Genomic DNA, 25905 nt, shown 5'->3' with positions numbered 1-25905 from the left:
ACAGTAGGGAGAAAATATTGTGCTATGGAGGTTGGCCAGAAGAGCAATGGAGATATGCTGTAAATGAGGGGGAGGAGAAAGAAATTGAGGTCAAGCTGCCAAGAAAGACAGAAATGGAAGCAGGGGAGGGTAATTCATATGGTCAGTGGCAATTCAAAAGAACTTAAAATCCAAGACAAGAATGGAGAATACAGGGTGAGTGATGGCTGAGTGAGCTGATGAAATTTTAAAGCAGGAGGTGGTCTAACCAGAACAGTGCTTACAAATATAAATGAAGGGATAAGGAAAATAGCTATAAATGTGATAATTCATCCTTAGGACTTACTGTAGGCAGGCTATTGATTTAGGAATAAACTGCTAGAAAAGCTATTGATGCTTGATGTGATCAATATCTAAGAAAAGAGTTCTGGTCTACAAGGAATCAGAGCAAATCCAGACCGTTACAGGATTTGAGACTATCTTGGGAACCCTTGGACTAGACAGCTGTCTTCTAATAATGGACCCTCATGAGATTAACTAGTCGTGTCTTGGGATAAAATATTGGAGGAATCAGTTGGTTCAACTTTGGAAAACTGAGGTAGCAAAATCTATTTCAATAGAATTGTGGCCTTATGAGATTCTCATTAACTTCAGGGCCATCTGACTTTTCTATTCACTGGACTCATTTAGTCACAGGTGGGTAGGAAGGTCTCAAGGGTTTTAGTTTCTATTCGATTCTGATTTCAGCTTGGGAAATGGAAAAGACCAGTGACAGCTATCACAATACTGGACTTCTCTTTCCTCTGTGGAGCCAGAAGTGGCTACCCTATGCAGTTCGCACTAACAGAGCAAGCAGACAGAAAGCGTTTCCCTTATCCTTGTGTTTGGCTCCCTAAAACCATTGTTTTCTCTGCTTTATGGTACACCCAGCTTAGGAGACTAGACAAGGAACATAGTAGGCTCTAATTCAGCAATTGACTTCGTTGGTGGAGTGAAGGAAATGCTGGTTACTGACCATCAGTGGACAGTCATCCTCTTGACATGTATCCCTAACTTCTGTCTGCTCCCCTGCTTTAGAAATGAAATATTAACTGATTTGCTTGATGATCAGGAAATATATGTGGTACCTTACAAGTTACTAGACCTCTCCAAACTTTAAAAGAGAAATGTCTCTAATACTAAGAGATAATTTTGTTTTCCTTTTCTTTTGAACATGAAAACATAAAAAACCTGATGGTTAACCACCTGCTGTTCCATCACTGCGTCAAGAAAGCAAAGAGGCAAACCAAAACAAAACCAAAGTTGGTGTTGTTTTAAGTCTGAAAATACAGGAAATTACAGGACCATTTCAAAGAGACCATTTCAAAGGGCTTTCTCTCCACAAAAGAGAATTTTGTAAAATTTGAAAAACTTTGAAAATTCTGGAGTTCTGTGATGATGAAATACAGTGGAGCAAATATTTATTGGGCACTCTGTATGCGTTTTACCTACATCATCTTATTCATCCCCCCCCCAAAGTCTATGCCATATATGCTGTTTACTTCTCATTTTACTGATGTAGCCGCTGAGGCAAAGAATAGTTAACTAACTCTTCCAGGTATCAGGGTCAGAATACAGTAGAGCCATTACCTAAACCAGCAAATTTCCATATAAGTCCGGACTCTGGACATAGACTTTTCTGCTTCTGTGACTCAGAATCTTCCTGTTGGAAACTCTTACATTATTTATTTATTAAAATATGTGAATGGGGCAAAATTCTGTAGGTGTGTTCTAATACTGTGAATAAACTAAAATCCAACAGAGTACCATTCTAGTCAATAAATATGTAATTCTCTCACTTAGAATGACTGATTTCTCAAAGTCATATTTAAAAAATAGTATGTGAAGAGAGGATATGTTATGAAGGGGCTCATGACTTTATCGGCAAGATTCAATAAAGATTTCCTTCATATGACTGGCTTTGTATACTTCACATATTTCATAATAATTCAGGGTAGGAAATAATTTAGAACCACATGTGTTTTCATGGTACTTTTTTATTCAATTAAAAATCCTTGATGAAATATGTGACATGTTTAGTAAATATATTCACTGAAACTTTCTGAATTACAAAAATTTTATTTGCTATTTGGGATTTCTTTCAGCCCCACTCCTCTCTTGTTTTTAAGATTATGGTAGATCACTTAACATGAAATCTATCCTCTTAACACATTTTCAGGAGCCCAGGACAGTATTGTTAATTACGGGCACAATGTTGTATAGCAAATCTCTAGAATTTATTCAATCTTTTATAACTGAAACTTTGTACCCATTGGAAGCAGCTCCCCATTGTCTTAATTCTCTAGCATCATATTTTCAGAAATGACATTAAAAGCATGTGCCTATACTTTATGTCACTCATGATGGTACATAACAGTTTGGATTTCTAGATATAGTTTTTCTTTTTGGTTTTTCTATACTTAGGAATAAAAGTTTGACTATGTGTTATTTTTCCTAAAAAGGTTGGTTCCATATATATTAAGCAAGAATTCTGAAATTTATGAACTATTTCGTGTCATTTCCAAATTAAAATGTGAGTGATCTAGACATATATGAGGCAAGTATTTTAAAGTTTTGATATTTAAAGTGAAGTCGCTCAGTCGTGTCCGACTCTTTGCAACCCAATGGACTGTAGCCTACCAGGCTCTGAGGAGCCTCTCAGTCCATGAAATTTTCCAGGCAAAAGTAATGGAGAGGCAAGTATGACTTATTTTAAATCAGTGACAGCTTAAAGCATAGGATTTATAATAGTACCTACCTATCCATCTCAGAAAGAGAATCTTGTTTCTTTTCTCCTTTGTTATGTAAAAGCATTTCCTCTCTGTTATAAACAAAACAGTAACTCCTTATCTAACAATGGTAGGTAGCTGATTTAAGTGTTCTTTCTTTCGTTTTTACCTTAAAACAAACAAGGCCCTGTTCATTTTTAAAAAATTTAGAACACATTTGGAAGTCCTTCAGATAGGGATGCTGCTGCTGCTGCTGCTAAGTCACTTCAGTCGTGTCCGACTCTGTGTGACCCCATAGACGGCAGCCCACCAGGCTTCCCCATCCCTGGGATTCTCCAGGCAAGAACACTAGAGTGGGTTGCCATTTCCTTCTCCAATGCATGAAAGTGAAAAGTGAATGTGAAGTTGCTCAGTCATATCCAACTCTTAGCGACCCCATGGACAGCAACCCATCAAGCTCCTCCATACATGGGATTCTCCAGGCAAGAGTACTGGAGTGGGGTGCCATTGCCTTCTCCAAGATAGGGATGCTAATGTTCTTCTTATTCTCTATTCTACACATGGCAATAAACAGCAGGATATTATTCCTTATGAGAGCTCTGAACCTGGGCCACTTCTATAGTTTCTAAAATTTTGTTGCTAAGCTCTGGCTCTGGGTTTATCACAAGGTCATATATATCACATACATTTTAGATCTTTTAAACAAATTTTGCCTTCTCAATCCCTTAATATAGTCTCCTACTAATTTATATTAGTCATTTGTTTTAGACAGTGGAACTACCAACCATTAGCTAATGCTCATGGAAATATTTAGACAGAAATTATATTGAAATTCATATGAAATACCCAATAAATTTTCCATACTAGAAATTTCAATTTTGATATATTTCAGTAACCAAATGATAAACCCATGTTTAGTTATTTAGAAAATAACTACTGTTAGAAAAAATATATATATGCATATATATAGGCATGCTTTCTACTAAGAGGTCAATGATTCCTTATACATCTTGCCAATAAACCTTCTTCAACATAAAATTCAGACTTTTTTGGATGAAGTGAATGATGAGAACAAAGACACTCAGTCCTGAGAATGAAATTGTTTTGAGTAAACAGTGAGTGGATAAGTCTGATAGGAAACTAATGAGAAGTAAGTTTAGTCTGGATTGAAGAGGGCTGAAAATGCAAAACTTCTAATTTCACCATTTTTCTTTATGAAAGTCATTGTAGATTTTTAAATAAGGGATGACATCATTATAGCAATGTTATATGAAGAACTCTTTCAACATTTTATAGGGCATACTGTTAATGAGGTTATTGCAGTAATCTGTGTAGAAGGTGATGAGGGCAGGAATAAAAGTTGTGATGAGGAAAATGGAAAGTAGTCCTGTGGATTCCAGAGCTTGAAGGATGTTTGACACATGCTGTTCTCTGAGATGTTCTTCTGTCCATTCTCTGCCTTACTAATTCCTTAAGTTCAGGTGTCAACTGAAATGTTTTTGTTTTCAGGGAAGCCTCCCTTGATCCCATAAACCAAGGGCCCATTACATTTATATGCCTTCCAACACCATGTTCTTTATGTTGCCATGTTAGACATACTTATAATTTTTATTTAGCTATTTGTAAATATTTTTTAAGGTCTTCCCTATCAGGCTTTAACTCTTACAATGGCAAGTATCATGTTTGTTTTATTCACTATAACATCACTAGTACCTAACAGATAAGTACTCAACAAATTTTTGTGGACTAACTAGTTTTACTGACTTGTTCAGTACACAGGAAAATGGAAAGGGTAAGTGGGTAGGAAAGAGTCAAGTTTAACTCATGTTGAAGTTATTGGCCCTTCATTTACACTTAGAATAAGTGAACTTATATATTTTGCTATGAGCAGTTTTGATTAAAGAAGTGAAATATTGTGTATTAACTTAGAGCAACAGAAAGGGATGGCTACTAAATGGAGAAAACAGCAGAGAACAGGGAGACAGGATTTACAAGAAGCCTGTGGCCTTGACTGATTAGATGGAGAACCAGACAATTTTGTGGATGCTCTGGCACAAAGCCACTGTTAATCCTTAAAGGTTATACACAAACTGTTAAGCCAAACACTTTGTACTTGATAGTCATAGATTTAGAATGTTAGATAGTCCAAAGAGAAATCAAAGACAGATCAGTTCCAAATTCTTGACTTCTCTTCACAGTATCCAGCCAAAGTATCAGGCTTTGAAAGAAAGTCTCCAGAAAGGGAAACCTTTCTGGTTTCTCTTTTACTTGCACCAATAGGTGCTGACTCAGAAGCCAACCTGATCAGTAAATCACAGCTAAGTCAAGTACATATTTCTTCAAAACTCTTTGTCATCTGCTTTAATACTTTGCAGAGGAAGCCCGTGTGTATATGTTCACACTCCCTGATACCACTTAATACTACTGATTATCTGTAAGTGCCTTTATTAGAAAAGGTGCTATGGTCAGAACTGTGTGTTTTGTAAGTGCTCCTTCTTAGTGATCAGTAATTGGGTGAGTTGTCAGTTGTAGAGTCACATCCTGATTTGCTTAGATTGAAGCAGTCTTTTCTAAATGACGGGATGCTGATTTTAAATGTGACTGAAGCATGATCCTTTTGGTCAGATAGAAAATGGCACATCTTAATGGAGTCTAAAATACCAGATTACTCATCTCTTCATCAAGAACCTTTGATTCAAAGTCTAATGTTTCAGAATTGCTTCTGCAGATTTTAGGCCTATTCTTGATTCAGAGCTTGTATTGACCTGGGCTGGAATCAGTTTTTTTTCCTAGAAAAAACAGGTATTACAAAGAACTCTTAAAATTCGATATGAAGAAAAATAATCCAGTAAAATATGGGCAAAAGTCTTGAACAAATATATCAGAAAAAATATACAAGTAGTTGATAAGCACATAAACAGATGCTCATTGTTACTAAATATCAGGTAAATTCATATTAAAACCATATGGAGATACATTTTATACCCACTAGAATAACTAAATTGAAACAAAACTAAAAATCTGACATATTAAATGTTATAGATGATGTGAACCAATGAAACTCTTATGCTTTACTGAGGGAATGTAAAATAGTACAATTACATTGGAAAACAGTTTGGGAGATTCTTTAAAAAGAAAAGTATAGGTATTTCCCTGAGAGTTCAGTGGATAAGACTCTACTCCCAATGCAGGGGTCATGGGTTATATCTTTGGCCTGGGAACTAAGATCCCACATGCCTCACAATGCAGCCTATATATATATTTATTTTATATATATAATAAACAAATGGAAAAGTATAAATCTACTCTATAAGCCAGCAATTACAATACTAAATATTTATCCAAAAGAAATAAAAATGTATGTTTCAGGAAAACTTACACACTTGTACTGCTAGCTGTTCCAGCTTAATTTATAGTAGTCAAAAACTGGAAACAATCTAAATGTCCACCAACAGATGAATGCACAAATAAGCGTGCTGTGTATGAATATACAAATGAATGCTGCTAGCAATAAAAAATACATTGCTAATAAGTATGTCTTTATATTACTTTATTCATCTAAAGTAGTAACTTAAACCAGCTTAGGTCACCACATGCTCTGAATCAGGACTGGGCCTAAAATTGTATAGAGCAGAAGAAACCAAATACAGAATACATTGGATAATTCCATTTATATCAAGTTCAAAAGTAGGCAAAATTAATGTATAGTGATAGAAACAAATCTGTGGTTGTCTGGTACAGAGGTGAGGAGATGGACTCCAGAAGGACACAGGATAACTTCCTTGGTGGTGAAATCTTTCTATGTGTGGTAATTACAGCCGTGTATGCAATTGTCACGGAGAAGGCAATGGCAACCCACTCCAGTACTCTTGCCTGGAAAATCCCATGGACGGAGGAGGCTAGTAGGCTGCCGTCTATGGGGTTGCACAGAGTCAGACACGACTGAAGCGACTTAGCAGCAGCAGCAGCAGCATGCAATTGTCAAACCTATCAAACCAAACATTTTAAGTCTGTAATTTGTTGTATGAAAATTATACCTCAATAAAAATGGATAAATAAAGGAGTAGTAGGTAATTAATTTAAGAGCCTAACAAAATTGTTTTGAAGCGTATTTAATTTCCATAAGAGCATTTTGGCACTTTGAAAAACATATATGCTGCTAATGAGAATGCCATTAAAGCAGATTTTTTTTAAAAAAGTAAAAAAGTACTTGGTTACCAAAAGTTTGGTTATTATGAGATTTACATTTCCAAGCACACTTTATTTTTCATTTCAATTCAGGCTGTTCTTGTCACTTATTAATCCATATTAATGAGAGCTCATTGTAATGTCAGTGTTAGTGTCATATCAAAAAATGTGGAAAGGTCTGGTAGGTGGACTTTTCTGCTAATTGCCATTTTTTTCATCAAGATCCAAGCATTAGAGTCTTTGTTTTTCATCTCAACTGAAAATTAAAATGTCTGACATTTGTTTATAAAGTTATTAAAATTCTTTTCAAAGAACAGGCTATGAATTATTTTAAACAATTAAAAAGAACTGTTCTTGATCCTCAAATATAATAGCATATTTTTTTTTTCTTGACATACATGAAAATTGCTTGTGGTTGATGATTTTTAATACTGACATCTCTAAAAGTTTATTTTTCTCTACTGTTTTTTGTCCTACATTTCTATATATGTGAAATGTATTTAAAGGTTCAATTTTATAGAAACTTTAAATAGTATCTCTGTAAAGCTTCTAATATTATGGATTTATTTATGTTAATGTCTTATCAGGAAATATAATTTATAAGATAAATTTTTATCACCTGAAGGAAGTAATGTAACAATTTGGATGGGCCTGTTAAGGCCAAAGTTAACTATTCTCCAAGTGTAAATATACCAAAAATATCATTATATTGAAAAGAGGAGGAAAATAATTAATATTTTGGAATTAATAAAAGTTATTTAAAGATAGTATGTATATTACGGGAAATTTGAATGAATCATGTGATATGGTTAAGAAAAGAGTTAAATTCTGAAGCCAAATAACTAAGAAGGGAGAAAATGAGCATCCTGTGGGAGAAATAAAGCTTTGTTTATCGAAGTGGAACCTGAAAACCACAATAAATTGGTGATATATTGTCAAATTCAAAAGTAGGTGTGCGATGGCAACATTTAAAAAAGCTTAAGTGGAGTGTGGGGTTCAAGACATTATAAAGGCTATTAAAGACCATAGCTTCAAGGGAAAAAGATGAGAATTTTCAAAAGTCATGGGGGGTTAAATAGAGAAATATTACTGCATTTAATTTTCCAGTTCCTGAAACAAATATGGTATAAACAGAATGAAATATACTGAAATACACTGTATTGTTTTAAAACAAAAGTATACACTCTGATCTTGTGTGTGTATATATATATTTATATATACTTTCACATGGACTCTGGTGGCTCAGACCGCAAAGCCTCTGCCTACAGTGTGGGAGACACTGGTTCGATCCCTGGGTCAGGAAGATCCTCTGGAGAAGGAAATGCCAACCCATTCCAGTACTCTTGCCTGGAAAATCCCGTGGATGGAGGAGCGTGGTAGGCTACAGTTCATGGGGTCGCAAAGAGTCGGACATGACTGAGTGACTTCACTTTCACTTTCTTACTTTCATTTTATATATATATATATGTGTGTGTGTGTGTGTGTGTGTGTGTTGTGTATATATCTATATCTATATAAGACTTTGGCCAAGAATAAGATCTAGTGCAGAAAAAAAGGCTGGTGTGAATTTATAAAAATAGTAGAAATGACAAGGTTTTTTGTTGAAAACCAGTTATATCAGTGTTATATTTTTGTTAGCAATTCACAATTGGCAGGGCTTTCCTGCATACTCAGTGAAGAGTGAGTGGCTTATACTGCTCTTACTAACACAGTAAGGATGATGGCAGTTGCCATTTATTGATTACTTATTATTTATAAGCCTTCTGCTGGGTACTTTACATAAAACAGTCCCAGCATATGAATGAATTATACACCTCATTGTATTATATGAACTTGGAGCTAGATACATGGCACAAAGCCACACAGATGTTAAAGATAAAATAGGGATTTAAGCACAGTCTTATGCTTATTCTAAAATTTGTGATTATTCTACTTCACTCTGTTCCCTGTTTACTGTGTCTCCTGTAATTAAAGACCAATTTGATAAATCTTCATTTTTTTCCCCTTAATCACAGAAAGGAGGAAAAGGCTAGAAAGAGACCAAATAATGCACATACCCAGAAATGCAAATAAGTTTGCATGAAGGGAAGAAGAAATATGGCAAGCTTTGCATAATTAATAAATAAGATTTTTCTGTTTAATTTGGTTGAGGGCATCTCCATAGTTGAACACTGAAGTTGGCTGAGATCTTATTTCTATAATCTAAAGGAAAAAATGAAGGAATATCAAGAAGAAAGAGCAAGCTTACAGAGAATGAAGATATATATTCTGAGTTTCCTTTTAGGTTTAATTCAAATATTATTTGGGCAATCATCTGTTAACTTTTGAACTAGTTCTGCCTGAAGTCTAGGAAAAGACAGACTTTGGCTTTTGAGAAAGTACAGTCTTGATGATTTCTGAAAATACTGTCATTATCTAGACACAGATTTTCTGGTTATATTTAGTGATATTTCAGGTCATAATCATCTCAAAATTTCTTTAGCTCTCACTTTGAAATATATTTTCTTAGCATTATTAGTATGTTATATGAAAGTAGGTGCTAAAAATTGCCCTAATAGAAGACTTTTATTTTTGTTTTTCAAAGATATATGTCTTTTGTTGGTTATGAGGAAGACCAGTTGGCTTCTGGCCACCAGTTACCTCACTGAACTTAAAAATGATATTACCATGGATATCTTAGAAGAAAATAATAGCTGTTAAATACTTGCTATTTATAGAGAAGAAGCTGATTCATATGTGCAGAAAATATATGGATGTTTTTCTAAGAAATGGTGTTATAAAACCAAAGTGTAAATTCAAAAAATACAACAGAAAAAGTGTAAAGAAATCCCAGTGGCCATACTGACAGACCATAAACTTTTGTAGTTGCTTGAATCTAACTACATCTGATCCTGTGATCAGTTCAGTTCAGTCGCTCAGTCGTGTCCGACTCTTTGTGACCCCATGAATCGCAGCACACCAGAAATCCCTGTCCATCACCAAATCCCAGAGTTCACCCAAACTCATGTCCATCAAGTCAGTGATGCCATCCAGCCATCTCATCCTCTGTCGTTCCCTTCTCCTCCTGCCCTCAATCCCTCCCAGCATCAGAGTCTTTTCCAGTGAGTCAACTCTTCGCATGAGGTGGCAAAAGTATTGGAGTTTCAACTTTAGCATCAGTCCTTCCAAAGAACACCAGGATTGATCTCCTTTAGAATTAACTGGTTCGATCTCCTTGCAGTCCAAGGGATTCTCAAGAGTCTTCTCCAACACCACAGTTCAAAAGCATCAATTCTTCAGTGCTCAGCTTTCTTCATAGTCCAACTCTCACATCCATACATGATCACTGGAAAAACCATAGCCTTGACTAGATGGACTTTTGTTGGCAAAGTAATGTCTCTGCTTTTCAATATGCTATCTAGGTTGGTCATAACTTTCCTTGCAAGGAGTAAGCATCTTTTAATTTCATGGCTGCAATCACCATCTGCAATGATTTTGGAGCCCCCCAAAATAAAGTCTGACACTGTTTCCACTGTTTCCCCATCTATTTCCCATGAAGTGATGGGACCAGATGCCATGATCTTCGTTTTCTGAATGTTGAGATTTAAGCCAACTTTTTCACTCTCCAACTTTTTCACCAGGCTTCCCTGGTGGCTCAGAGGTTAAAGCATCTGCCTCCAATGCAGAAGACCCAGGTTCAATCCCTGAGTCAGGAAGATCCCCTGGAGAAGGAAATGGCAACCCACTCCAGTATTCTTGCCTGGAGAATCCCATGGACAGAGAAGCCTGGTAGGCTACAGTCCACAGGGTTGCAAAGAGTCGGACATGACTGAGCGACTTCACTTTCACTTCACTTTTCACTCTCCTCTTTCACTTTCATCAAGAGGCTTTTAAGTTCTCTTCACTTTCTGCCATAAGGGTGGTGTCATCTGCATAGCTGAGGTTATTGATATTTCTCCTGGCAATCTTGATTCTAGCTTGTGCTTCTTCCAGCCCAGAGTTTCTCATGATGTACTCTGCATATATGTTAAATAAGCAGGGTGACAATATACAGCCTTACTGTATTCCTTTTCCTATTTGGAACCAGTCTGTTGTTCCATGTTCAGTTGTAACTGTTGATTCCTGACTTGCATATAGATTTCTCAAGAGGCAGGTCAGGTGGTCTGGTATTCCCATCTCTTGAAGAATTTTCCACAGTTTATTGTGATCCACATAGTCAAAGGCTTTGGCATAGTCAATAAAGCAGAAATAGATGTTTTTCTGGAACTCTCTTGCTTTTTCGATGATCCAGCAGATGTTGGCAATTTTGATCTTTGGTTCCTCTGCCTTTTGTAAAATCAGCTTGAACATCTGGAAGTTTATGGTTCACATATTGCTGAAGCCTAGCTTGGAGAATTTTGAGCATTACTTTACAAGCGTGTGAGATGAGTGCAATTGTGCAGTAGTTTGAGCATTTTTTGGCATTGCCTTTCTTTGGGATTGGAATGAAAACTGACCTTTTCCAGTCCTGTGGCCACTGCTGAGTTTTCCAAATTTGCTGGCATTTTGAGTGCAGCACTTTTAGAGCATCATCTTCCAGGATTTGGAATAGCTCAACTGGAATTCCATCACCTCCACTAGCTTTGTTCATAGTGATGCTTTCTAAGGCCCACTTGACTTCACATTCCAGGATGGTTGGCTCTAGGTGAGTGATCACACCATTGTGATTATCTGGGTCATGAAGATCTTTTTTGTACAGTTCTTCTATGTATTCTTGGCACCTCTTAAAATTTTCTGCTTCTGTTAGGTCCATACCATTTCTGTCCTTTATCAAACCCATCTTTGCAGGAAATGTTCCCTTGGTATCTCTAATTTTCTTGAAGAGATATCTAGCCTTTTCTATTCTGTTGTTTTCCTCTATTTCTTTGCATTGATCACTGAGGAAGGCTTTCTTATCTCTCCTTGCTATTCTTTGGAACTCTGCATTCAGATGCTTATATCTTTCCTTTTCTCCTTTGTTTTTCCCTTCTCTTCTTTTCACAGCTATTTGTAAGGCCTCCCCAAACAGCCATTTAGTTCAGAGCTTTTAAACTTCATGTAACTCAGAGTACCTGTCGTTTTTGTGTGTTTAAAGATGTGACTGTCCATGAGAGGCCTTGAGGTTCACTATTGTTTACAGTGATTTTGAATTTGTTGCCATATCTGCAATTTGATATATATATATAGAATTAGCTTTGTCTTTCAAACATTTATAGTCTCAAATTATTTTGTAATAATTGTGTTGTGTGGGATGACCCAGAGGGATGGTATGGGGAGGGAGGAAGAGGAGGGTTCAGGATGGGGAACACGTGTATACCTGTGGCGGATTCACGTTGATGTATGGCAAAACCAATACAATGTTGTAAAGTTAAAAAAATTTAAAAAAAGTATCAAAAAAAAATACAATGTGAAATAATTGTGTTGTGGAAGAGCACAATTATTACAATTATCTTTAAGGTAGATCACTATTGTTTCACTCATATTTATGTGGTAACCTTGAGATTCAGAGCTTTTTATATAGTTTCAGAAAGATATTTCTGGTAGAAGCATTTAGGCAGCATGATGTTATTCATGCTAAGGAATTATTGAAGATATCCTTATGAGAGTTGCAAGAGGTAGCTTCACTCCTGTAATGTGAGATAGACATGCCAAAAGAAAGACAAATAGCAAATAAACATAGAAAAAATATGTTAAATCTAATCAGCATTAATATTTGCATTATATCAATTTTGATCTCTGTGTGTGTGTGTGTGTATACTCAGTTGTGTTCAACTCTTTGGTGACCCCATGGACTATAGTCTACCAGGCTTCTCTGCCCATGGATTTTCCAGGCAAGAATACTGAAGTGGGTTGCTGTTTCCTACTCACATATGAAACTGTAAATGCGATCTTAAAATGTCTACATTCCAGTGTGGTGAAATAATTACTTTCACAGCTACTAGATGGAAGTAGGTATAATACAAATTATCAGAAAAACAATGTGGTACTATGGATCAAAAATGCTAAATCTAAGTCTATGAATTTTGACATATAGAAATGTATTATAAGGAAACAATCAAAGATAGAACAAAAGTTTAATGGACAAGGCCATTTAAAATCCCCCTCCAGTATTTTTATGTTATGTATTATTCAAACGTACATCAATAGCACAATAATTCAATTATTACACTTTAATATCCTGAAACAATATGAAGACATTAAAATTTATATTTTTGAAGGATTTTAGTGACTTGAAAATTGCTAATAATGCAATATGTGTGCTCAGTTGCTCAGTCATTTCCGACTCTTTGAGGCCTCTTGGACTATAGCCCACCAGTTTCCTCCATCCATGGGATTTCCCAGGCAAGAATACTGGAGTGAGTTGCCACTTCCTTCTCCAATAGTGTAATAATAAGTTATAAAAAGAAGACATAAAAGTGATATCTGTATGGTTCCAAATATATATGTGTAAATGATACCTATGCATAGATACAAAAATATTTGCTGGTGGTTTTATCTTTCTGTTGCTTTTATGTTTACATTACATTTCTTATTAATTCTTAGCTTCCCTGGTAGCTAAGCAGAGAAGGCAATGGCACCCCACTCTAGTACTCTTGCCTGGAAAATCCCATGGATGGAGGAGCCTGGAAGGCTGCAGTCCATGGGGTCGCTGAGGGTCAGACACAACTGAGCGACTTCACTTTCACTTTTCACTTTCAAGCATTGGAGAAGGAAATGGCAACCCACTCCAGTGTTCTTATCTGGAGAATCCTAGGGATGGGGGAGCCTGGTGGGCTGCCGTCTATGGGGTCACACAGAGTCGGACACAACTGAAGTGACAGCAGCTGGTAGCTAAGACAGTAAAGAATCTGCCTGCAATCCGTTCTGCCTGAACTGAACAACCCAGGTTCAGTTCCTGGGTCAGAAAGATTCCCTGGAGAAGGAAATGACAACCCACTCCAGTATTCTTGCATGGAGAATTCCATGGACAGAGGAGCCTTGTGGGCTACAGTCCATGGGGTCACAAAGAGTCAGACATGACTGAGTGACTAATACATTAATTCTTGATATTTTAAAGGCATTTTGCAATGAGCAATTTTGCTTTTGCTTTCAGAAAATAGAGCAATAGATGCTATATTAAAAGAAACAGCTCAGAAAAAAACTGGAAATAGAACTGCCTTATGATCCAGCAATCCCACTGCTGGGCATATACACTGAGGAAACCAGAAGGGAAAGAGACACGTGTACCCCAATGTTCATTGCAGCACTGTTTATAATAGCCAGGACATGGAAGCAACCTAGATGCCCATCAGCAGATGAATGGATAAGAAAGCTGCGGTACATATACACAATGGAGTATTACTCAGCCATTAAAAAGAATACATTTGAATCAGTTCTAATAAGATGGATGAAACTGGAACCTATTATACAGAGTGAAGTAAGCCAGAAAGAAAAACACCAATACAGTATACTAACGCATATATATGGAATTTAGAAAGACGGTAACAATAACCCTGTGTACGAGACTGCAAAAGAGACACCGATGTATAAATCAGTCTTATGGACTCTGTGGGAGAGGGAGAGGGTGGGGAGATTTGGGAGAATAGCATTGAAACATGTATAATATCATGTATGAAACGAGTCGCCAGTCCAGGTTCGATGCACGATACTGGATGCTTGGGGCTGGTGCACTGGGACGACCCAGAGGGAGGGTAGGGGAGGGAGGAGGGAGGAGGGTTCAGGTTGGGGAACTCGGGTATACCTGTGGCGGATTCATTTCGATATTTGGCAAAACTAATACAATATTGTAAAGTTTAAAAATAAAATAAAATAAAAAAAATAAAATAGAAATATATGTATTTAGACTCCACCTATTAAAAGTGTACATGTTGGATTCAATATGATGCTATATATTCAAGTTCATAGTCACTCATTCATTCTTCTTCATATGAATATGCATTAAGGAGCTTCTTTGTGTTAGGTGCTGTTCATGGTACTGACCATATGATCCTTTTGTTTCATAGAATTTCCTGGATCCAGTCTCTTTTTTCCATTTATTTTAAGATTTATTAACTTTATTCATATCCAGTTTCTTCCCCCCATATATGGTATTCTATAAGTGGATTTTCTCCAGCTTAAATTTATGGTCTTTTAAAAAAAGTTTATTTCCTTTAATGTCAAAGAAACATAAATATGTTTGTATGTATATATATTTTTAGATACATCGTATCTATCATATTTATTCAGATATACTTTCTTAAACAGCCTTAGTCTTTACCTGCTGTAATCTAGAATCTGTCTGTCTCTTGGTTTTGTTTTGTAAACATGTAGAAATTAAAAAAACTATAGCAGAATCCATTGCCAGTGACACACTAATCTTGTTTGATGTCAATGGGAGATAGTGCTATGATCTTGAATAATTCCAATAAGTCCTGTGGGTTTTTGGCAATTTGTTTCTAGGAACAGATTGAATTTTTCAGCCTCGGTAGTCATGGGGCAAAGAATTGCATGTAAGTGGGAACTTGATGGTCAGGGTGTTTCCTCAGTTATAACTATAACTTATGTTTTTATATAAAGAAGGGGAAAACAATTCCATAACTATTTAAAAAATCTATTTGAGAATATAGAGAATTCTTAAAATTTGAAATACATTAAATCATGGATTTTATTATTATTCAAGGAGTACAACAGCTTCCAGCTTTCTAATAATCTATTAACTGTTATTGTTGAGTTGAACTTTTTAAGGGGGTATATTCCACGTTAATCAGGATTTCATATGTCCAGACATATTATATTTAATATTTCTTAAGTAGTACTCTTTGAAAGCATTGCATAAAATTAATGATAACTCAGATTTACTAAAGAGATTATTTTTTATCCCTGGCACATTCATCTTACCTTATGGTTGATCTCAAAATATTCTAAAGACTTCCTTCTTAGATTTTCCATTTATTATCTTAATGATGTTTAAAAAATCAGTTCTCATTCTGTCTGGGAATGTGATTTTTTTTTTCTTTTCTTTTTTTAGGGAATGTGATTTTTAATGAATTGTCCTCACAGTTCTGCCTCACATATGGTTGTATTTTCTGTGTGTAAGGATCAAAGGTGTGCGGAGGTGGGGATGCAAATAGTGGTTGAAATCCTGCAGTGCTGAGGAAAAGGTGCCATTGTTAATTCATCTAGCCAGATGCAGCAATTTGTTTGTTTGTTTATTATTGTTGTTGTTCAGTTGCTAAGTCGTGTCTGACTCTTATATGACTCCACAGACTGCAGCCTGCCAGGCTTCTCTGTCCATGGGATTTCCCAGGCAAGAATATTGGAGTGGGTTGCCAATTCCTTCTCCAGGGTATGTTCCCAATCCAGGGACTAAAAACCCATCTTCTCCCTTGGCAGGCAGATTCTTCACCACAGAGCCACCAGGGAAGCCCTTGTAAATTATTTAATGTAATTTATTCAAATGTTACCTATATGTATCTGGCCTTATATAATGGGCAATATTTTAATTGTTAAAAAATTGAGTATCATGGTTCTTGATAAGGCTAAAGTATGTGTATATGTACATGTTCACATACTTAAAGTCCTGCACTTCTAGACAAAGAATCTAATTTTTTTCATCCCCTTGTTACTATTCTCCGTTGTTCATTACCAGAAAGTGAAGTTGCTCAGTCGTGTCCGACTTTTTGCGATCCCATGGACTGTAGTCTACCAGGCTTCTCTGTCCATGGGATTTTCCAAGCAAGAGTACTGGAGTGGGGTGCCATTTCCTACTCCAGGGGATCTTCCTGACCCAGGGATCGAACCCAGGTCTCCTGAATTGCAGGCAGACGCTTTACCCTCTGAGCACCAGGGAAGCCCTCATTACCAGAACTATCAATAATTCTAATGAAGTGTTAGTAATTGCCTGATCCTAATAAATTTTACCAGGTTTTATGTTAGATGCCCAATGTTTCTTCTTCCTCTTGGAACTTGTATTTTAACAATTGCAACAATATATATAAATGTAAGCTAGACTGCCTCATTCAAAATACAAAAATATTTCTGTTCTCCTTATCCCATTTCTTTGAGTTTGAAATAGAGGATGAATGAAGGAAAGCATAAGAAAAAACCACTAAACATGTCTTAGGAGTACTACTAGTTTTGTGTGGGGTAATGCAAAGATATGGCAACGTGAGTGCCCACTGATTTATGACATTGGCTTTTTCTCCTAGCAAGTTGTAAGTACATGGTTCCCCAGTCAATGATCATGTTGAACTTACTGTGGTTTCATTCTTTTCTTAGCGATTAGGGAAAGGACATTTTGTTGTTATTGTTGTTAATTTTAAGTCCTGCTTCCCCACCCCTCCCCACTGAAGATTATAAGTTCCATTAGATTTATCACACTAAAACTGATCCACACCTGGGTCTGTTAAAAAGCCTCTTTGAATCTGGTAGCTTACTTTTAGCTATTCCTTTATATAAGCTGAAAGGTAATTTCCTGAAATTTTCTCTACAAAACCATTTTGTGCTTGGTTGAGTTAACGCAGTTGCATGGTAATTCCTTAAAAATCATAAAAAATCATATGACAGTTGGTTCTCTTAAAAAATAATGAAATCCAAATAAATTTATTTTATAATACATCATACAAAGAATCTTTAAGGATTAATTATATGATGGTGAAAATTTATATATCAAAAGTGGGAATAAGATTATCTTTACTTAAAAAATTAATTTAATTGGCTAAAATATGATTTAAAGGAATTTTATCTACTAAATTTTGACTGGAAATAGGGGATTTTTATAAGTTTCTGGTAATAATTAACTTGTTTTCCTTTACTAATGCCAATGAATAAAATGACTAACGTGTATTGAAGTTTTTCTATATACCAGAAGCTTCTCTATTTTTCACAATAGTACTGTGAAATAAGAGCTATTATTGTCCCAGTTTTATAAATGAAGAAACAAACAAGCAGTCATCTTGAGTAATTTATCAAAGTACAAGAGATAAAGGAATCAATCTTGAGTCCTGACCACAATGCTATACAATGCTTTTACTGCACTCAACTATGCTAAGCTGATGCCACACCCAGACTTATTCAATGCCTGCAAAGCAACCCACTGGTTTTGGAAACAGCCCAGGAGGGTATATTTCTTCCAAAATTATTTTATAACTGTAAGAAGGCACACTTCATGAAATTAATATATGCACTTAACATAGAAAATGATATGGAAGCTGAAAAGCACTGTTTTATATCCCCATATTATGTATTTTTAGAAATGTATGCATTCCCTGACAGAGCAAGGAAGTAAGGGAAGATGGAAGAGAGGAAATAATTTTGCTTTGGAAGGACAGCCAGTCAATTCAATTCAGTCGCTTAGTCATGTCCGACTCTTTGCGACCCCATGAATTGCTGCACGCCAGGCCTCCCTGTCCATCACCAACTCCTGGAGTTCACTCAAACTCACGTCCATTGAGTTGGTGATGCCATCCAGCCATCTCATCCTCTGTCATCCCCTTCTCCTCCTGCCCCTAGTCCTTCCCAGCATTAGAGTCTTTTCCAGTGAGTCAACTCTTCGCATGAGGTGGCCAAAGTACTGGAGTTTCAGCTTTAGCATCATTTCTTCCAAAGAAATCCCAGGACTGATCTCCTTCAGAATGGACTGGTTGGATGTCCAAGGGACTCTCAAGAATCTTATCCAACACCACAGTTCAAAAGCATCAATTCTTCGGCACTCAGCTTTCTTCACAGTCCAACTCTCACATCCATACATGACTACTGGAAAACCATAGCCTTGTAATCCTTCTCAATACATGGAAGTTGCTTAAAGATTTGGGGAGCTGTTTTGCTCTCCTGGGAATATTTAGTTTGGTTTCATTATGTGGGAAAAAGCTTTAAAATGAAACCCAAAGAAAACTAGTGTATAAATCTAGGAGACTGCCTACCTCCACCCACAACTCCTAGCTGCCTCTCTGGCACGGAACAAAGAACAGAGCCTGGCCCACGACTGGCACTCACCAACCACTAGCCAGCAGAACAGAGGCAAGGATTTTGAGGAAGGGGGCATTTGCTTGTGTGTTTTAATTCAAGAGGTAAAATGTGGGGATTTTATCATAGAACTCACCCTCTTATTAATTTTAATAAGCTTTAATTTTTTATCATTTGCAAATGTATTTTTTCTGTTAAGTATATTTCTAAGCACAGGCTTTATATTAGGCAAGGTTTAATTCTGAGATTTGATTTGAACTTGACTGATCTGTGAAAGGTAAAGCCTAGTCATCCCAGATCTGTTTGGGTTTATGGTTCATTCTTCTGCTTTCTCTCTTCATCTCGTCTTTCTACTCCTATGTTGCCTTACTAGCTTTAGGGAAAAATCCTGAACTTCTGGAAGAAGAGAAAATGCAAGCTCCAGGCTAATTGGTGACTCTGTCCTGTGATGGTCAGCAAGGAAGGATGAGAGTTTCTCTGAAGTGAGCCAAAAGTCACCTGACCAACATACTTGGTTTATGAGCATAATGGTGAAGGTCTCTTAAGAGTCACCTCTAGACTAAAGTGAGGCAACACCCATGCAGGTACACTCCCTAAGAAAAAGGAATCCTGGCCCCTAATTCATGAAGATCTGCAATTACTACCATCTGATGAACATTTTATTCATTTTCTTGTTTTCTTGTCTTCTTCCAACCCACTCTCTTTGTGTCTCAGTTTTTAAAAATACAAAAAGTATGAGAAACAATCTTCAATGATTTATGAAAAACACATTGCTTCTAGCTCTTTCTGTCTCAGTAACTAAGAATTCTAGATTGACTGAAAGTAGATAAACATATTTTTTTTTCTCCATTATAGAATTCTCATACCTCATTTTTGTTTAAGGAGAGACAAGAATCTTTTCACAAATTCATGAAATGGTGTGACAAAATTTTTCCTATGAATTTGCTGTGGATAAAAATCCATACACAGATAAAGCTTCTTGGATAATAAATCCTTGAGAATGTGGCAACTTTGCTTCTAGTGCAAATTCTACCCAGCTTCACCTTTTTTCTTTGCCACTAGGCCTCTCAGATGATTCCATCTTACCCTGCTCCTCCTCATGGATAGTCTTAGCCTCCTTCTATTTTTAGACCTATGTTCTAGACACCATATATACCTTACCTTGAAAAGGGACCTAAACATCATTTTTGTGGGAACTGTCAGGGTTAGGGTTAGCCTAATCAACACCTGAGGTGGCTGGCAATTCATGTGACACCAATCCCATCCTGTCCTGTTCTTACACTTCCTTGAGCATTTTAAAATACTCTAATTTTACTCTTCCACCTTGAAAGTAATAGGCCTGCAGAGAGAACTGGAACAAGGAGCATCTTTTTCAAATGCCCAGGCACTTTGCATATAAAATTCCATTTGAGACACATTGGTGACATTTCCCACATAACAGACAAATAACTGAGGCTTAGTTCTGTGTGCTTAGTTGCTCAGTCACGTCCGACTGTTTAAGACCCCATGGACTTCAGCCCACAAAGCTCCTCTGTCCATGGAGTTCTCCAGGCAAAAATACTGGTTTGGGTTGCCATGCTCTCCTCCAGGGAATCTTCCCAACACAGGGATCAAACCCAGGTCTCCTGCATTTCAGGGGAATTCTTTACTGACAGCCTAAAAACTGAGGCTTAGAGAGGTCAGTTATTTCCCAACATTACATAGCTCACAAGTGGTAGAGATGGAGTTCAAAGCTATGTTTGTTTGTCTCAAAGCTCTTGTTTTTCCATGACACCATGAAGCAGCATCCCTTTTGTGAGGGCACCGTCCCATACAGTCATCAGTTGCTAGTTAATGCTTACGATATTTCTATAGCAAATACCAGGCACTAGCTTTGTTTCATCCCAAGCACCATGTTTAAAACAATCTTAGGCAATTTACAGAGTATGATAGAGTTTTTGCAAGTAGAATTATGTGTGCTTCTTACTGCAGTGGATAAATGTGCTAGTATTCACAGAAGATAAGATTAAAAGAATCTCTTCATTCAATCATTTAGTCAACAACTATTTAATAGATGCATGCTTTATACCAGACACTAGGGATGTATCTGTGAACATAACAGACAAAAATACTTGCTGTTATGGAATGCCTTATTGGGGAAGACATAAGCAAATAAAATACACATGCCATTATATGGTGATAGTTTCTCTGGAGAACGATAAAACAAAGATAAAAATAAAACAGTTTTAAGTAGAAGGGATCATGAAGGCCTTACCGAGGGGACATTTGAGTAAAGACCTGGCAGAAATTAGGAAGTAAGCCACATGGACGTCTGAAGGGGAGACTGTTGCAGCCACAGGGAACAAGTAAGAGGCCCTGAAGAATGTGCCTGTGTGTAACGGGCCAGGAGCTGTAAGCCATGAGGTCAGAAAGAAGATATACCTCAGTGCTGTAGGGCGTTGAGGCCTTGCTGTTCACACTGAAGGAAACGGGGAAGCTGTTAGAAGGTTTTGGACAAAAAAGGACATACTATGACTTATGTTTTGAAAGATCACTCTAGCTGACATTTTCAGATGGAATGAAGGTGGAAATTAATTAGGTGGCTACAGCTAAACCAGGCCAGGAATTTCATGTCTTGAGCCACAGTGCTGGTAGTAGTGTTGTAGGAAGATGCCAGATTCTGGTTATGTTTAGAATGTGTCTTCTGATCACAGGATTTGGTAGTGGGTTCGAAGTGGATTTGAAAGGAATGGAGAAGCCTGAAGGATGACTTCAAAGACCTGAGCATGTCAATTAACTGGGCTGAGAATATTAAGGGATGAATAGGTTTAGAGGGGAGATCAGGATCACGGTTTTACATATGTTAAGTTTGAGATGTCTGTTACTGTTACTCCTTTAAGAGGTGACGTTGAGAAGCCAATTGGATATATGAGTCTAGAATTCAGCAGTGAGGTCCAGGCTTTAGGTATAAATTTGGAGTCATCTGCATATGTCTGTATTAGTAGTCTTAGTGAAATATCTAAAAACATAAATTTAGATACAAAAGAGAAGAGGTCTAAGGATTAATTTCTGAGTCACTCCAACATTAAGAGGTTGGTAGAAACTTCACAGGATAAGCCAGCGAGGCAAGAAGAAAGTCAGTGGTGAGTTCTGTCCTTGAATTTACTGACAATAGCAGGTCAAGGAGAAAGAAGTGATCAGTTGTGTTCAATATTGCTGACATGTCAAGTAAGATGAAAACTGAGAATTGACATTAGAATTAGCAATACATTTCATTTGAGGGGAGCAGTTTCAGTGGAATTGTGGGACGGAAAACTGGAGTGATTTAAAGAGACGAACTGTATAGCGGACATGACAGACACCAATGAAAATCACCAATATTATCATAACATGTAGTTATTACAGCTAACTTTAAAGAGAGTTTATGTTCTTCCTTTTTTTAAATGATGACAGTTATCAGTCCTAATGCAAGATCATGCTATTGACCATTTTATAAAGTCACACATATGTTACTATATCACGTTTGTGTATCTAATACTGTGATAACTATGTCGATATAATTAATCTTTCATTCTTTTTTAAAAGCATTTAAAAACATTGTTCTGAGGGTCCATGGGATTAAATAATAGTCTTAGCACAAAGACTTAAGACCCATCCTGTATTAGGTCACTATCAATATTTCTATAGATTTTCCTTCCCTTTTACCCTTTACCAACACTGCCCATATCCCTATGGCACCTACCAAGTGGAATTAAAGTTTTCTATCAATCACAGATCCTACACTATCCTATTCCACATTTCCCCCTTAAAATTTGGTTTGGAATATTGTGGTATGAAGTGATACTTGCAAAGTGAAATGTATCTTTCAATAATTTTCAGAATGTCAAAGACAGAATATGTTCATAATATTTTGATTCAGTTAAATGCCTTGTGTTTTTCTTTTTTCTCTTATAGGCATTTGTGAATGATTACATTGTATTTTAATGCCACATATTATCTGAGAAGATAATTCCAACTAGTAATTCGTACTATGCCCTAAAACTTTCTGAAGTTCACAACTACTTCTGTTTTGCTGTAGGCTTTCGAATGAGGCAGATTGAAAAATCCAATCAGACTTAGCTGGTATTTTCTGTGCAACATCTGGTCTGACAGCGAAAACTGTAGTCAGGCTTATAAATCAAAATGAAGCTGACTGGGAAGTGATGTAGAAATGCCCATGATTTTTGCAGATGATTTGAGATCATTTTTTATGTTAATATAATAGAACTAAAAATGAGCTGCTATATTTAAATTTTAAATATTTTCATTATGAAAATGGTTTTATTGTAATCACTTTACTAAAAAGTAAAGATAGATGCAGAGATAAGGCTGAGAGCTTGAGGAGAGCAAGGAGTGTATTTAGAGAGTCTGCTAGAGGTAAAGAAAAAGCTTTCTAAATAGCTATGAGGGTCAACTCATGGAAGCCTTTATACCTGGCTTGATGAGACATAGGAAAGGAAATAATGATAAACTCAGCATAGACTAGCCTTGAGATGATGCCAGCTCATGCTGGGAACCTTGGAATGGAATGTAGAGGTGGAGAGTTTATCCAATATTAGGGACTTGCCAAATGGCTGTGGTAGGAGATGGGGCCAAGAAAGGTAGCAGTTTGGGAGTATCAGCGAAGCATCTCACTCTTGAGTTTCAGGCTGGATGGAGAGAAAAGTAAAGCTAGGAAAAGAAAAATAGGCCTAGAAATTAAGAAGGGCTCAAGATATCAGAGAGAATGAGGGCGAAGTAAGTTCATTTACATTGAGATTAGAAGACATGGAATGGAGGGCATTGGGATGAATAAGGTCATAGACTGTTAAAACTGGAAGTATCTGCAGAAATCATCTCCTATTTTCTAGGTGATTCAGAGAGATTAAGTCCCTTTCCAATATTCTTGCAAACAACCAGGGGCAAAATTCTTAGAACTCAGGGGACTAGATTTTCAATCTTTCTATACTTTTCATTCTCCTGATTCAGTTGTCCTGAAAGTGGAAAGAATATTCCTGACTCCTCTGAATAAAATAAACGAATTTAAGAAAGATTTCATTATCTCCCTTTAGCATGAGGATTGAAAATAGGAATAAAAATAGAAATGCTCTCTTGGCTTCTCATTAGAGAGTTCCCTAAGTATCCATCCAGGCTGGATGCTCTGTAAGTTTTCTCTGAAAATGCCACCATTATTGCTGAATATTTGGAAAAATGAAATTCTATAGAGAAAAGAACAGAAGTTTGTCAGAAAGATGGATCCGCTGCATTGAGACACTGAGCCAACTTCTGCTGTAGGCCTTTGCCCAGAGTCTGTGGATGTAGTAGCAGCAGGATGACCATGGCAACTATAATTTTTTCAACTTTTACCCTGTGGATACCAGTGCTCAGCAGGGCCTTTGCAGTAGTGCTGTGTGTACTTAAGAGAGAAGGGTCTGTTGAAAGGCTGTAGGGAAGAAATCATTCATTTGTAGTATATTTTCTTACCCTAAACAGAAGTATAACTACTTGGACAAGTTAAATTATATCTAGTCTATAAAGGGTGCTTTCAAGAACCTCTCACTTCTTCACTAATACATCTCTAAAGTGCATTTTAAGCCTTAAATCCTCACTCTCCCTGTCTTAATTTCCTTTACCTTTGTTTGAGCACCCATGTTTGGAGAATCTCAAAAAGTAAGAGTGTAAGAATCACAATTAGGGTAGCTTCCCCAGGGGTAAAAGGACAGAGGGGGTTTCTTTGTCAAATTTGGTTCTTGTGCTAGAATTTTAACTTGTTTTATTGGCTCTGGGGATTATGTTCTGGTTCCGGCTGAGTGAAAGCTTGCTTTGCTTTTGTTTTCTGAAAGTATTTAATAAAATGGCAGGATTCGCTTACTTGCTTATTGAATTCTTTTGCCTGGGAAACATGCAAATTCTGAACCCAGCTGCCTATTTGTGACAAAGAGATAGCTAATAATCTGAGCTATATGCGATTTTTTTTAAAAAAGCTTTTCAATTCTTTCTATAAGGGCAGAACTATCGTGCACAAAGTTAAGCCTTTTAGAGACTGGGTTTAAATCTGCTTTCTATTAATAGCTTTCTAAATAACCTTGAGGCACAGACAGTTTTACTTGCAAGAGAGCAGGTGTAGGAAAAAAGGCCTATGGCTTATTAACCAGTGAAAGTCAAGTTGCTAAATTTACCTGTTTCAATAGATCAGTTGGACCAATTAGAACATTTATTTTCTTCATTTCTCTTTTATTCAGTCTTCTCAAATGATACAGTAGATAGAATAAACTTTGGAGACTCTTCAGCCCAGATTCTTAGTTTTACAGAAGATAGTAATGAAGACCATCAGGGATGAAGGATCAGGATTCCATAGCTGGTGTGCTCAGGAACCACCGTTTGTCCCTCTAGACTGAAGCTGCCTCCCTCTTCATGCTGCTTGAGGCCCCAGATTCTAAATTTTATGAAATGTCTCAGTGGACCCCTGCCTCTCGCTGCTTCTGGTTATGTTTAGCCTTATATAGGGGTCACAAGCACACGTTCAGACAACAGAAGGAGTGGAACGGTGGTATTCTTAGTTCTCTAACTCACTGACTTGTCTGTTTGGGATGGTCTAACAAAAATACCATAGATTGGGTGGTTTGTAAACAACAGAAAGGTACTCCTCACAGTTCTGGAGGCTGGGGAGTTTAAGGCCAAGGAGTAAGCATGATCATTCTGAGGAAGGCCCTCTTCCTGTTTTATAAGTCATGCCTTCTGTGACTTCACATGTTAGTAGGAGCTCGGAATCTCTCTGGGGTCTCTCTTAAAAAGCACCTGATCCCATGGAACCCTGGCCTTGGAGGGTCTCTTGAAGGCCCCAACACCATCATTTGGGGGATTAGAATGTCAACATATGAATATGTGTGTGTGTGTGTGTGCTAAGCCACTTCAGTTCTGTCAAACTGTGCAACCCTATGGACTGTAACCCACCAGTTTCTCTGTCCATGGGTTTCTCCAGAAAGGAATACTGGAGTGAGTTTCCATGCCCCCCTCCAGGGGATCTTCCTGA

The 25905-nt window shown here is 37.0% G+C and overlaps 2 protein-coding genes and 1 non-coding gene across 7 annotated transcripts in view; 2 read left to right on the top strand and 1 right to left on the bottom strand.

Annotated features, from left to right (window-relative positions):
• The window catches only part of CTNNA3 (catenin alpha 3), a 1905103-nt gene that overhangs the window by 756069 nt on the left and 1123129 nt on the right, over positions 1 to 25905 (top strand).
• LRRTM3 (leucine rich repeat transmembrane neuronal 3) overlaps positions 1 to 25905 on the bottom strand; it is a 216795-nt gene that overhangs the window by 153554 nt on the left and 37336 nt on the right.
• On the top strand, positions 10559 to 10631 carry TRNAW-CCA (transfer RNA tryptophan (anticodon CCA)). The gene has a single exon. It is a non-coding gene; the product is annotated as a tRNA-Trp (tRNA).

The sequence above is a fragment of the Bos taurus genome, chromosome 28, assembly GCF_002263795.3.
Source record: "Bos taurus isolate L1 Dominette 01449 registration number 42190680 breed Hereford chromosome 28, ARS-UCD2.0, whole genome shotgun sequence".
In the NCBI taxonomy this organism is placed as follows: domain Eukaryota; kingdom Metazoa; phylum Chordata; class Mammalia; order Artiodactyla; family Bovidae; genus Bos; species Bos taurus.
This window is presented reverse-complemented; position numbering and strand designations above follow the sequence as displayed.